General features: G+C 45.2%; 1 pseudogene; it reads left to right on the top strand.

The window, feature by feature from the left end:
• The window catches only part of LOC120999379, a 30,728-nt pseudogene extending 17,322 nt beyond the window's left edge, over nt 1-13,406 (top strand).
• The last annotated feature ends 620 nt before the right edge of the window (nt 13,407-14,026 follow it).

Raw genomic sequence — 14,026 nt, 5'->3', positions numbered from 1 at the left:
GCCGCAGTGCGTGTAAAGTGAATGTGCAGTGATCAAAAAAAAATAATTTTTTGTCACTGCGGTGGGGCGGGCGTGGGTGAACGCACGTGTGGGCGACCGATCAGGCCTGATCGGGCAAACACTGCGTTTTGGGTGGAGGGCGAGCTAAGGTGACACTAATACAATTATAGATCTGACCGTGATCAGTTTTGATCACTTACAGATACTATAAAAGTACAAATGCTGATTAGCGATACGCTAAACAGCGAATAAGTGACTGCGGTGCGGTGGGCTGGGCGCTAACTGACGCTAACTACCTAACCAAGGGGCCTAAACTATCCCTAAAACCTAACAGCCAATACTAGTGAAAAAAAAAAAGTGACAGTTTACACTGATCACTTTTTGTCTTTCACTAGTGATTGACAGGGGCGATCAAAGGGGTGATCAAAGGGTTAATTGGGGTGCAGGTGGGTGATCTGGGGCTAAAGTGTAGTGTTGGTGCTACTCACTGTGAAGCCTGCTCCTCTGCTGGATCCAACCGACGAAAAGGACCAGCACAGGAGCAGACAAGCCATATAACAGATCATATTTACTAATATGATCTGTTATATGGCTTGTGATTGGATTTTTTGAAAATCGCCAGCCTGCCAGCCAATGATCGTTGCTGGCAGGGTTGTGACGAACTTGTTCTTTAACTTTTGCCGGCCCGCGATGCGCATGCGCGGGCCGGCTTTGAGCGAAATCTCGCGTCTCGCGAGATGACGCGTATATGCGTGACTGTGCGCAGCGCTGCCACCTCCGGAACGCGATCCTGCGTTAGGCGGTCCGGAGGTGGTTAAACCATCTCGCTTCCATGGTTCAAAATGTTTTGCTTGAATGCCTGCAGGGAACTCCGGGTGTCCCCAGATTGGCATAAATTTTGAAATCATGAATGGGAGCTTGAATATTTTGCGCACCCCTTTCCAGGCCGCTATAGTGTCTGTCTACAGAGTGCTTCGTTTGGCCACAAGGGGTAGAGTGAAGAACTTCGTGTGGAGGAGTGCCCCCAAAGACCACGGTCTAGCTAGTTGAGACTCTAACAGTGAAAAGCTATGCAGGGTTTGCGCCCCCTCCAAATGAAAGCCCTGAATGCAGATTCTAGATCCAATATATCCTTGTGTTTGATCAGAATGGGGATTGTTTGCATCAGATATAGGAGCTTTGGAGTGCACATAATTTTTTATTAATTGTATCCTACCCCCCAAGGACAGTGGGGATTTCATCCACCTCTGTAAGTCTCCTTTGATCTTTTGGATAATGGGTGGATAATTTAAAGAATAAAGCGACCACGGGTACCTTCCTACCTGAATACCTAGATATCTAATTGACTTAGTCGCTATTTGAAGGGGGACTCCCAGTGGCCTCTCAACAGTATTTGGAATAGTGGGGCCTAGAAATAGGATCTCAGACTTAGTTGCGTTAACTCGATATCCTGACATAGCACCAAATTCAGATAGCAATTGATACAAATGGGGTAAATCTCTGTATGGATTTTCCAAAAAAAAACTAATAAGTCATCAGCGAATAGAACTTGTTTAAGTTCCCTATTCCCTATTCTAATCCCCTCAATCTTGCTATCTCCAGCTAACTTCCTGGACAGGGGTTCTAAGGCCAGGTTGAATAGAAAGGGGGACAGAGGACATCCCTGTCTAGTACCCTTGCCCAACCTAAAAGGCTGCGACAAAAACCCTGGGGTATGGATCCTGGCCCACGGGTCTGAGTATAATGCCCTTATGTATTGACGAAAGGCTCAGTCGAATCCCATCACCTCCAGTACCTGCTCCATCCACCCCCAGTGTACGTTGTTAAAAGCTTTTTCAGCATCTACTGTAACTAATTCTGGGGATGGATGGACATCAGGTCGGAGCTAGATTTAGTCTAAGACCGTGAGTACCTTACGGACATTAGTGACCGCAGCCCTACCTTGCACAAAACCCACCTGCGCTGGAGAAATTAATCTTGGTAATATTTTTGCTAATCTGTCCGCTAGAATTTTGGATACTATCTTCAAGTCCACATTAATTAGGGAAATTGGGCGGTACGATGATGGATAGGCTGGGTCCTTCCCTGGCTTTGGTAAGACTTTTATATGGGCCGTATTCGTTTGATTCGGAATTCCCTCCCCCCGCATGTAACTCGTATATACTTGTTCCAATAGAGGTGAGATCTCTGGGGACAGGAGGTGAAAAAACTCGCCTGTGAACCCGTCGGGGCCTGGAGCTTTCCCCAAGGATAGGTTTTTGATAGTAAACTCGATTTCTCCTTTGGAAATGGGGGCATTGAGAATACTTTTCTCTTCCTCACTGATTTTAGGCAAAGATACTTTCCCTAGCCACTGACTGTTATCTAAAAGAGGGGCGCTTGGGGCCTTGTACAGGTCTTCATAGAAGGTTCTCATGACTGCATTTATTTCCTTGGGGTGTGTCTGTAAGTGTCCCAGACTATTCTTAAGGGGAGGGATGACCGTAGTAGATCGTTGTCCTTTCGCTAGCCCCGCCAGTAATTTCCCCGACTTATTACCATGCCTATACAGACGGGCTTCCCATTTGGATTGAGAGATCATTTCCCATCTGTGTAGCCATTGTTCATTTTCTTCTTTCATCGACTGCCAAATTTTCTTTAAGCTGGGGAGTGGATTATTTAAAAAGTTAGTGTAAGCTATCTTCAATCTGTCACTTAAGTCTGTTATTTTGGCTTTGATGTTTTTCTTTTTGTTACCCACAAACGCCATAATCCTACCACGTAAAACCGCTTTTCCCGCGTCCCAGAAACTCTGAGGTCCTACAGAGTCCCTATTATCTTGGAAATATTCCAGCCACCATCCCCGTAACCGGTCCTTAAAGTCTTCATCTGTATACAGATTAGAGGGAAACCTCCAGATATAGTCAGTGCCCCTCAGGATACGGTCTCTAAGCAGGATTGAGACTGGAGAGTGATCAGAAATAATCATCTCCTCTATCTGAGGATCAGATACAAGAGAGAGACCGTTCCTGCTCACCAGTAGGTAGTCCAGACGGGACCAGGAATAATGCGCGTTCGAGAAGTGTGTGAATTCCCTGCCTTCAGGGTTAAAGACCCTCCATGTGTCAGTCAATTGAGCATCTTGGAGTAATGAAGACAGTCTAGGATCTCGTGCATCTAGACTCGTGCCCCTAGGTCGACTTCTCCCTCTGTCCTCCTCTGGGTTTACCATTGCATTTAGGTCACCCCCCAAAATCTTCAGCTCTATAGGATCACCCGTAATACGGGCACCCAAGGAGTTGAAAAACCCAGCATCACGGTCATTCGGGCCATATACGATATATAGGCTTAAATCTCCTAAGTGCGAGGTGAGATGGATATGAGCAATTCTACCCTGCGAGTCATGAAAATGTTGCGCCACATTGTATGGAAGCCCTTTCTTTAAAAGCGTGAGTACGCCAGCCTTATTCCCTACTGCTGGGGACCCAATCACCTCTCCTACCCACAGTCGCTTCATCCTAAATAAATCTTCCTGATCTAAGTGGGTCTCTTGGAGTAAGGCGATATCTGCTTTCAGGCGTTTCAAGTGCTTTAAGACCATAATACGTTTGTGAGGAGATCGGAGACCCTTTACGTTCCAGGTTATTATCTTTAAAGTGTTAGCCATGAGGGTAATTCCAAGATGGAACCTTGAGAAGCAATGCTGAGAGAGATAACCCGTGCCCCAAAACCCATCCCACCCTCCGCCCCCCCCCTCTAACCTGCCTAATCCAACATATTCTAAAACTTAATAGTCTAATCATAGACCTAAACAAAGGGCTTTCACCCCTACACATAGTGTTGAAGGCTTCACTTCTTCCCAACACTCTGGTCACGCGTGCACAAATCATTATAAAATGACAATAAATCGCATCCCTCCTCCTCTTTCGCACAGGGACTCATTACATAGATAACCATGCAGCCACGTTAATGTTAACAATCGAAAAACAACAATAATCGCCATTAGCAATGGTAATTTGAGTTCTATCGGAACGTCCGATGCAGGAGGCATATTGAGCTTGAACAAAACAACTGCTCAGGACACTAGCATGTGCATATGAACTATTGCTACTCATCTTTTCCTAGTGATAGCGATATGTCCCTCATCCAGCTTCTTTTGGGATAGCTGCTGGGGCGCGCCATTCCCATGCAGATGGACCCGAGGCACCATTCGAGACTCTCGGTGCCACAGTCTCAGGTAGTTCCGATGCGCTGTCTGAGCTGCTTCGGTAGGTGATCGCTGGTAATGGGGTTCGTTCCACCGAGGCAATCTTTAAACGACGACTTGCTTCTATCGACGAATCAAAGGTTTCCACAGTTCCATCTGGCTGTTGCACCCTTAGAAGTGCCGGATACAATAAAGAGAAGCGGATCTGGGCTTTAAATAAAGCAGAGCAGAGAGGAGCAAAGGCTCTTCGGCGCCTGGTGACATCTGCGGAAAAGTCCCCAAAAATAAGCACACGTTGCCCTCGTAACTGCACACTACCGCCTTGTTGTTTATAGGCCCGTAGTATGGCGGTCTTGTCGGCATAGTCCAGATATTTCACTATTACTTGGCGAGGTCTGTTTCCTCGTACTTGATTCGGGCGTGCCCTTCGGGGTCTAGCGGTGTCGTCTGGTTGTATTCCCAGGCCCACCCGATGGGCTCTTTCCACCTTGCACTTGACCCCTATACCCAGCACCTCAGGCAGTTCGAACTCACAGATGGCGATGAGCTCCCGGGCCGGTATGTTTTCAGTCAGACCCACTAGACGGAGGTTGCTCCTTTTGGAGCGATTTTCCAGATCATCTAACTTGCTCCATAACTTTGCATTCTCAGTCACCACCTGGGTTAGTTGGTTTCTGAGCATTTCATTATCAGATTCTATGTCTGACACTCTGGACTCTAGCTCTCCCAGGCGGGTCCCATGCTGCGTGACCTCTGCTTGTAATGCCGCAAAAGATTGTGACACCGTAGAAGAGAGCGCTTCTTGTAGGTCAGGCAATATCCGAGCTGCTACCTCCAGTGCTAACTGTTTGTAGTCCACTGAGGGGAGATCTTCTTCCTTTGCGGGAACTGAAGTCTGCTGAGGTGGATCGATCGGCAAGGTAGGAGCCGTAGGTAGTCGCCATTTTAGATTCAGCTGGCGCCTTTTCTGGTTTGGCCAGATTTTTCTTCGATTTACTCCCCATGAAGATTAGATAAACGGTCCATAGACCGCCCGGTATACATGGAAGTAGATTGTCCCAGCTGCCGGTGAGTAATAGGCAGTTGGTTTGACTGGGAGGATGTAATCGCTGTGCTGCAGGGACAGAGCTTCTCTCACACGCGACCAGTCATGTCGGCGCCGGAACCGGAAGTGGTAGATATATTTTTTTGCATTTTTATAGGTCTGCGCATCCGGAAAGCCGGATCCGTTTTGCCGGAACACTGAATGACGGATTCGACACTAATGCACTTAAATGTAAATTAATGCCGGATCCGGCATTACGGCAAGTGTTCTTTATTTTTGCCGGAGAGAAAACTGCAGCAAAAACGCAAGAGGGACTGAACTGATGCATCCTGAACGGAATTCTCTCCATTCAGAAGGCATTAGGATAAAACTGATCAGTTTTTTTGGGTATTCAGCTCCTGTGATGGAACTCAACACCGGAAAACAAAAACGCTAGTGTGAAAGTGCCCTCACGTGCCCGATCCAGCACTTCCGTTATTTTCGTTATTCTGCTCCATTAGATGAGAAGAACAACAGAAATTAATAGCGCTGGTGTGAATGGGGCCTAAGAGGTGGGTATTTATGCAGGGAACCATTACTGGTCTAACAGCAGCCAAGTGATAAAGTCCAGTCCAATATGGCAGATCTTCCCTGTACTTTATCACTTGGCTATAATAGCCTGTCTGCATTCACTACATACTGCACCACATACATGCTTGCGATGTGTATGGTGCAGCGTGTGATGTATGTAGTGCAGCTTGTGATGTGTGTGGTGCAGCATGTTATGTATGTAGTGCAGCTTGTGATGTGTGTGGTGCAGCTTGTGATGTGTGTGGTGCAGCCTGTGATGTGTGTGGTGCAGCATGTGATGTGTGTGGTGCAGCTTGTGATGTGTATGGTGCAGCATGTGATGTGTGTGGTGCAGCTTGTGATGTGTATGGTGCAGCGTGTGAGGTATGTGGTGCAGCTTGTGATGTGTGTGGTGCAGCTTGTGATGTGTGTGGTGCAGCTTGTGATGTGTGTGGTGCAGCATGTGATGTGTGTGGTGCAGCTTGTGATGTGTGTGGTGCAGCTTGTGATGTGTGTGGTGCAGCTTGTGATGTGTGTGGTGCAGCTTGTGATGTGTGTGGTGCAGCGTGTGATGTATGTAGTGCAGCTTGTGATGTGTATGGTGCAGCGTGTGAGGTATGTGGTGCAGCTTGTGATGTGTATGGTGCAGCTTGTGATGTGTATGGTGCAGCTTGTGATGTGTATGGTGCAGATTGTGATGTGTGTAGTGCAGCTTGTGATGTGTGTGGTGCAGCTTGTGATGTGTATGGTGCAGCTTGTGATGTGTATGGTGCAGATTGTGATGTGTGTAGTGCAGCTTGTGATGTGTGTGGTGCAGATTGTGATGTGTATGGTGCAGATTGTGATGTGTATGGTGCAGATTGTGATGTGTGTAGTGCAGGGTGTAATCTATATGTGTAATGTATGTATTGCATTGTGTATGTTTTTGTTTTTCTTCAAGAAATCAAGCTTAACTAATGCATATGAAAGCCCTGAGGAGGTACCACCGCTCTTAGTTCAGCACTGTATCCGGGCACTGGCGCTGCACTGTGTCCTGATGTCAGTGTCAGGTCATATTGCGTTCACAGCATTCCTCCTGCTCTCCTCCTTGCGGCGTCAGAGAAGCTTTTCATTTTCATAATCTCTGTCTCTTAATTGCGCTCTTCTAATGAAGGACCTTCTTGTTTCCTAAGAAGAGGCAACAAAACCCCATGTGCTGTGGAAGATAATCCAAATAGTCTTCCTGTTAATGACTTGTGTGAGAAGTGTCAGAGTTAGGACTGCCATAAGGAGGAGGTTCAGGCAGAGGCAGAGGATCCAATGCATAGCTGTTTTGGTGGTGGTGGTGGTAGCAGTAGTAGTGACGGTAACAGCAATAGTAGCTGTGGTGACAGTGTGACTTTGGTCAAATGGGCAATTCCAGAACAGGGAATCGGGTTGGGGGGGGGGGGGGGGGTAAGGATCCCACGATGACATATCACTTTCTGATAAACGTGACGGGAAGGGTTAGGACTATGATGATGATGATTTTGTGTTGGACAGGACATGGGAGCGGGATCTGTGTGCTGAGGAGGAGGCGGCATCAGAGGAGAAGGGTGATGGCGTGGCTGCAATAAAGAGTGGAGGCAATGTATGGCCAGAGCCAGATCTACTTCTATTTTGTAGAGCTCGAGAACTGGTGATGCCACTGAAAACAAGTTTGGCTGCCGCTAGCTCTGTGCGAGCAACTCATGTTTGGCTGTTTTTCTCCACAATGCCAACAGACAAAACTGATCTGCAGGATTGAAATATGTAATTGACATTCAAACACAAGCATTGGCAACAGAGCTGTATTGCAGCACATGAGACAGCATCACCGAATCCAGTGGGAAAATTGAACTGCCCAGCATTCGATAAAGTCTGTCCTCTTTCGCTCAGTCTTCTTTGTGACAGCCAGGCCACATCCCCAAGCAGTACAGTGACCTTATCATCATCATCATCATCATCAGCTTCTTCTTCTCCTGCTCCTACTCCTCCTTGTCTTCTGTTCCATCAAGAGACATCGATAACAGAATGTGCGGCCATGGGAAATCTATTCGCAACCAGCAATTAGCTTGTGTGCAAAGTGAACTCCCACGTGGCCAAGTTTGCTGGCAGTGCAGTTGCTGCTGTACCACTTAGTTGTGGTAATTGCAGTGCAGTTCCATTCCTTCACCAAAATTCACCACTCTCCCGCTCTCTCTGCTACAACAAGTAGCAGAAGCTGCTGCCCCAAACCTGATGCAGTAAATGGACATGCACTGTCTGAACAGGTAGGTTCAGTTGTACCTGGCCTATGCCCTTTCTCTGGCACACACCCTGTTCCCTGACCCTATGGACTTCTGGGAATGCAGATTGGAACAGTGGCTGGAAATGGCCAAGTTTGCTATCACAGTACTATGTTTTCCAGCCTCTTGTGTCATCTCAGGGAGGGTTTTCCTCATGGCAGGTGGCATTTTCCCACCCAAGCAGGCAAAATAGTCCTACTGTCATGGTGTGGAGTAGGGGAAAACTCCACACCATATAATGTAGGTAGGCAGGATAGCAACTAGGCATGGAAGCCCGGATAAGGGAGCAGATAACCTCCTAATGCAACTCTAATTCTATGCCTGACCTCCTAAACGTATGAGCGAAACCAGATGATAGGAGGGCTCATACACCGGAACCTCGGGCCCTAACGCGCCCTGATGATGCCTGGTGGTAAGGTCAGGACCTAGAGACGGCCTGTTCCTCCACGTAACGGACGAACAGGAGTCTCCACAGGCCTAGCAGCAAGGAGAGGAGAAGACAGTGAGCAGCAACTGAACGGCAGGTAAGAACTCAGTGTTACACACCGGACAACAAGCACTTACCTGCCGCAGCAAAGGATGGAACACCGATACCAAAACTACCTGGATCCCCATGCATATACCGGATGCATGGTCGCTCAAGGCAGAGCTGCTAGCTGACTTATGGTTCCCCCTCCGGGGAACCCCGGAGCCCTCTCACCGAAGGCACAGACAGGGGAAATGTCTAGCAAACATACTGGACAACAACCACAAACAGACCAGACATGTTACAGCAACTAGTTATAAAACAAAACCCCAAATCAATCCAGACCATATAGTGAGACATATAAGGAGAGGTAGAGGACAACAGGAGAAATAGGAGAGACATTGATGTCTAACTAGTTGACCCTCACACTGGACAGATGGAACATCCAGAGAGGAGCAAAGCTCCTTCACAAACCAAGGCAGGAATACCACTGACCTCAGGCGCACAGCTCCATAATAAGTAGAGCCATGAGGCCACACCCAAAAAACACCTAGCTCCACACCTTAACCCCACACACACCAGACTGGGATGGAGCCAAGAGAAAGGATGCAGTGCACAAACATGCAAAACAGCAGGCGTGTCACAGCAACTACACCAAGACTGACCAACAGATGACAATGAATAGATCTGCCATTTCTGGCTATTTATGATCAGCCAGTGATGCGACTGCCTGCCTGTTCGTGGTGTTCCATACTGTACTGCAGTTGCTGCTCTGCCTGGTGCCATTACTACTACCCCTAAATGGCTGCACATTGCCTGCCTTTTTTGTGAGGTTTCTCATTGCACTGCTGCTCCAAAAAAAGGGAGGCATCTGCCTCCAGTACGGGATAACTATAGGAATGTTTTTAATTTTAAAAAGCATAACACATGCGACGGCACAGTTTCTTTTTAAACAGGCTGCTTCTTAACACTGTCAATAATGCTTCCAAATGTGTGAAAGGGTTAAAAAGACACTGTGCCGTCGCATGTGTTATGCTTTTTAAAAATTAAAAACATTCCAATAGTTGTCCCGTATTGGAGGCAGATGCCTGCCCAAATACCCAGAGCTATACATATCAGTGTCATTCTGACATTATTTAATGTTAAAGGGCTTAAAAGGGGGAGAGAAGAGAATAAGAAAGAAACACAAGAAGTCAATGGGGACGGATCCGTTTTCTTGGACACAATAGACCTTTGACTTTCAATGGTGTTCATGACGGATCCAGCAAAACCACTGGTGTGAAAGTAGCTGAATTAATTTCTTGTAAAAGTGTTTCATTTGAGCCTGGAAATAAGCAGCGGGGTATATTTTTCTCATGTCTTTCATCTTGCAGGAAAGTTCTCGTGAAACTACGAGTGGACTTGAAAAACCCATCTCAGTGTCTGTGAAAGGTAAGAGCCTTTCATCAATCTTTTTTGATTGTAAATGCCTTTATTAATATGACAATAATAGGAAGTTCAGAGAAACCTCCTCTTCATCATCATTAATGATACAATTAATATTAATAATTAATTTATAGCCATACTATCCCTTGATCTTCATTGGCACCGGTAAAATGTGACACAATGTGAATAGATTCAATAACAAACAAAAATTATTGGAGGGTAAATGCCGATTCAGTATAAAGGTCACATGATACGATAGGCCAAAGAACCTGTAGTATGTGGACCCATGGGGTCCTTCTCGAGTCAGAGTGCTCCGGTTGTCCATATGCCCTCTCAGACAGGTTCCCACCTTGCAGGGGAGGTCAGTAGTACAGGACATAAGCATTCGGTCAGATTAGGGCCTGGTCCTAAAGATGAAGGGTAAAAAGCTGTTGAAATATTAACTGGAAAAGTGAAGGCATCTAATGATGATAAGAGAAATAAGGGGAGGAGGACACTTGCAAATTAGCTGGTAAAAACTGATAAAACCAACCCAAACCTGCTGAGATGAAATTACTTGTAATTTTAAAAACCTGGTTTCCATATCACAAGACCATCAATGATAAGGACAAGGTAGCAATTATATATAGACCAATCAAAGGCAATTTAAAATAGGTGAACCTTTTAAACAAGAGGGAGGCTCTGCAAGAAAAAGTAAATGTGTAAATTACTTTTACCAGTCTCCGTTCAGTACAGGCCAGCATCACAGGAGATGTTGCAGGAAGCCCAGCAGGGTAGCAGGGGAAGGTGGGGGAGAAGGCAGTTTTGCAGATCCGAGGAAACCAAAGGATTTCTAGACTGATGGGATCCAGATAAGAAGGAAGTTTCCAAGGAGGGCCAGGCAGCCAAGATCACAAGAGGTAGATCTTGATCCTGAAGGAATCTTGGGTCTGATAATAGATGAGCCTCACCTTTTTCTGACAAAAAGGCCAAATGGAATTGCCAGTCATAGGAGATCCCTCAATCCTGAAACAAGTCAACCAGTGGTTTTAAAATGACACATTCAACGATATGTTGTAGGGAAAAGATTATATCAGTGTGTTTATGCAGGGGATGCTACAGGTAATTGAAGATGGTAGTGATCACATTTCCTGGCTTGCAATTGTCTCAATAAAGCTGCGAAAATAATATAATTTTGTTTAATTTTTTTGGAAGACGGGATGAGCGACTTCTATGGACATCTCCATTTATCTTCCCATCATGAAGCAGAAGATAACAATACCACACAAGATGACCCTCAGTCCTTCACAGCGGAGATCTATCCACTGATACCTCTGGTCACAAGAAACCTTCATCTAAGCAATTACTGATTGGTAAAACAAGAACTAAGCAGAAATGTGGGAACATTTTTTCTAGTGAGAAACGTAAAAAGAAATCTAATCTTTTTTTGCATGAGAGCAATTGCAGAGATAACGGGTCATTTTCATGCTCAGAATGTGGAAAATCTTTTAGCATGAAATCCATTCTAGTTAGACATCAGAGAACTCACACAGGGGAGAAGCCATATTCATGTCCTGAATGTGGGAAATGCTTTAATCAGCAATCATGTTTTATTCAGCATCAGAGAACTCACACAGGGGAGAAACCATTTTCATGTCTTGAATGTGGAAAGTGCTTTATTCAGAAATCAAATCTTGTTGCACATCAGAGAACTCACACAGGGGAAAAGCCATTTTCATGTACTGAATGTGGAAAGTGCTTTATTCAGAAATCAAATCTTGTTGCACATCAGACAACTCATACAGGGGAGAAGCCATATTCATGTCCTGAGTGTGGGAAATGCTTTAATCAGCAATCAAGTTTTAATCTGCATCAGAGAACTCACACAGGGGAGAAGCCATTTTCATGTTTTTAATGTGGAAAGTGCTTTAGTCGGAAATCGCATCTTGTTTCACATCAGAGAACTCACACAGGGGAGAAGCCATTTTCATGTCTTGAATGTGGAAAATCTTTTAATCATAAATTCATTCTAGTTGCACATCAGAGAACTCATACAGGGGAGAAGCCATATTCATGTCCTGAGTGTGGGAAATGCTTTAATCAGCAATCAAGCTTTAATCGGCTTCAGAGAACTCACACAGGGGAGAAGCCATTTTCATGTCTTGAATGTGGAAAGTGCTTTAATAATAAATCACATCTTGCTAAACATAAGAGAACTCACACAGGGGAGAAGCCATTTTCATGTTTTGAATGTGGGAAGTCTTTTATTCCGAAATCAAATCTTGCTAGACACGAGAGAATTCACTTAGAAGAGAAGCCATTGTAATGCTCAGATTGTAAGAGATGTGGAGCTTCATTGTGAGACCTGCTGCCTAATCATGTCTTCTGTATAACTTAAAACGGTTGTCCAGTTTCCCATATTAATGACCTATCCTCAGGAAAGTGAGTTGACCAGTATGCACTGACATTGAGAACATGTAGAAGAGATCTAGGAACAGATTTCAGTCGAGACATGCTTGAATTTGATCTATAGCGTGCCCAGTACTGACAGATTGCAGAAGGAGAGACATTTCTACTCTCTCCCTGTTAACTGTGCATGGCTCCAGAGGCAGGGTATCATGGACATCTTTGCATGTGATCAAGCCCCCTTCCACCATCAATCAGACAGCATACTTGCAAAACGGTTAAAAGGAACTCTATTGGCAATATTGTTCCTATGAGGTCTGGACTAAAGGAAATGCAGCCAGTGGGGATGCTGTATGTGGTCCTGAAGCGAAGTGAGCCAGGCTCGGACTGGCCCACAGAGGTACAGGTGAATCCACCGGTGGGCCCCTGAGCAAGGTGGGCTCCTAGTCTTCCACCGCTTGCACAATTTGCACATAACACAGTAGACTTGCTGCACTACATACATCTATTCAATGTACAGCACCTCATCCAGCCTATGTTCATATAACAAACTTCATAGATAATTAAATAAACTCCCCAGTTTATTATTATAGACAGGATCAGATAGCTGAGATGTCTTCTAGGTGTAGAGGAAAGCTAGCCAGTATCCTCTTTTCCCCAGGACCTACCTTCTCAAAGTTGATGCAGGGACCCCCATATTCAAGCATCTGGTAGCATCTTGCTGCTGTGTGAGAACGTAATATTTGAATGTATTCGTACGGTAGACCCCAGTCCGACATTGAACTGTGCGTACACTATAAACCCTCCCAATGTGTTGATTGCTGCTAAATGCGGTGTCATCGTGGCCATAACAGTAGACAGTTAAAAATACTTGTGCTGGATGTGATTTATCAGTTGCTACTTGAAATGTGGATATGATCCCTAGAGCTAAAGATGAGGAGAAGATAGCCCAAGAGTGTTGTCTCCATCTGAATACATCCTCTACTAATGGGGGATATTACTGGTGTAATATGGGTCACATTTCACTTCTAATCTTTCATAAAATATACTTACATTTTCAACCTAACATGGAAATTTATTTGCTGAGTTGCTACTACCATGGAATGGACAAACTCTAGGATTCAGTTTGCCTATTAATGTGCCTTATAGTGTGGATTGTTCGCTATTAATAATAGAGCTTCACTCTGCATTAATCATCCTGTTCTCTTCCTATGGCATAATATCATAATGAGGAGCACGTTGGCTCAGTGGTTAGCACTGGTGCCTTGCAGAGCTGGGGTCCCAAGGACAACATCTGCATGGAGATTGTACGTTCTCCCCGTGTTTGCGTGGGTTTCCTCCGGGTAAAGCGTGATGATAATGTCTGTAAAGCACTGTGGAATATAGTAGTGCTATATAAGTGCATAAAATAAATAATTATGTATAATATATTGAGTGATCTTTTCATATTGTTCATTATAATTCTTGTTTTTGTACATAATGTATATCTTTTAGTCAGGTTTCTTAAAGAGAATATAAAAAACATTAAATGTCCTTCTAATTGTGGTGAAACATCAAAAATAATATAGAACTGATCAGCCAGATCTGTCCATAAGACTGCAACAATAAGTGAGTGTGGAACTACTGTGTCCACCAATCGGTTTGTCTTTGGGCTAAGCCTACAATTGTTATCCTGGCAGTCCCCT

The sequence above is a fragment of the Bufo bufo genome, chromosome 4, assembly GCF_905171765.1.
Source record: "Bufo bufo chromosome 4, aBufBuf1.1, whole genome shotgun sequence".
Taxonomy (NCBI): domain Eukaryota; kingdom Metazoa; phylum Chordata; class Amphibia; order Anura; family Bufonidae; genus Bufo; species Bufo bufo.
Note: the sequence above shows the minus strand (reverse complement) of the source record. Positions and strands in the feature narration are given on the sequence as shown.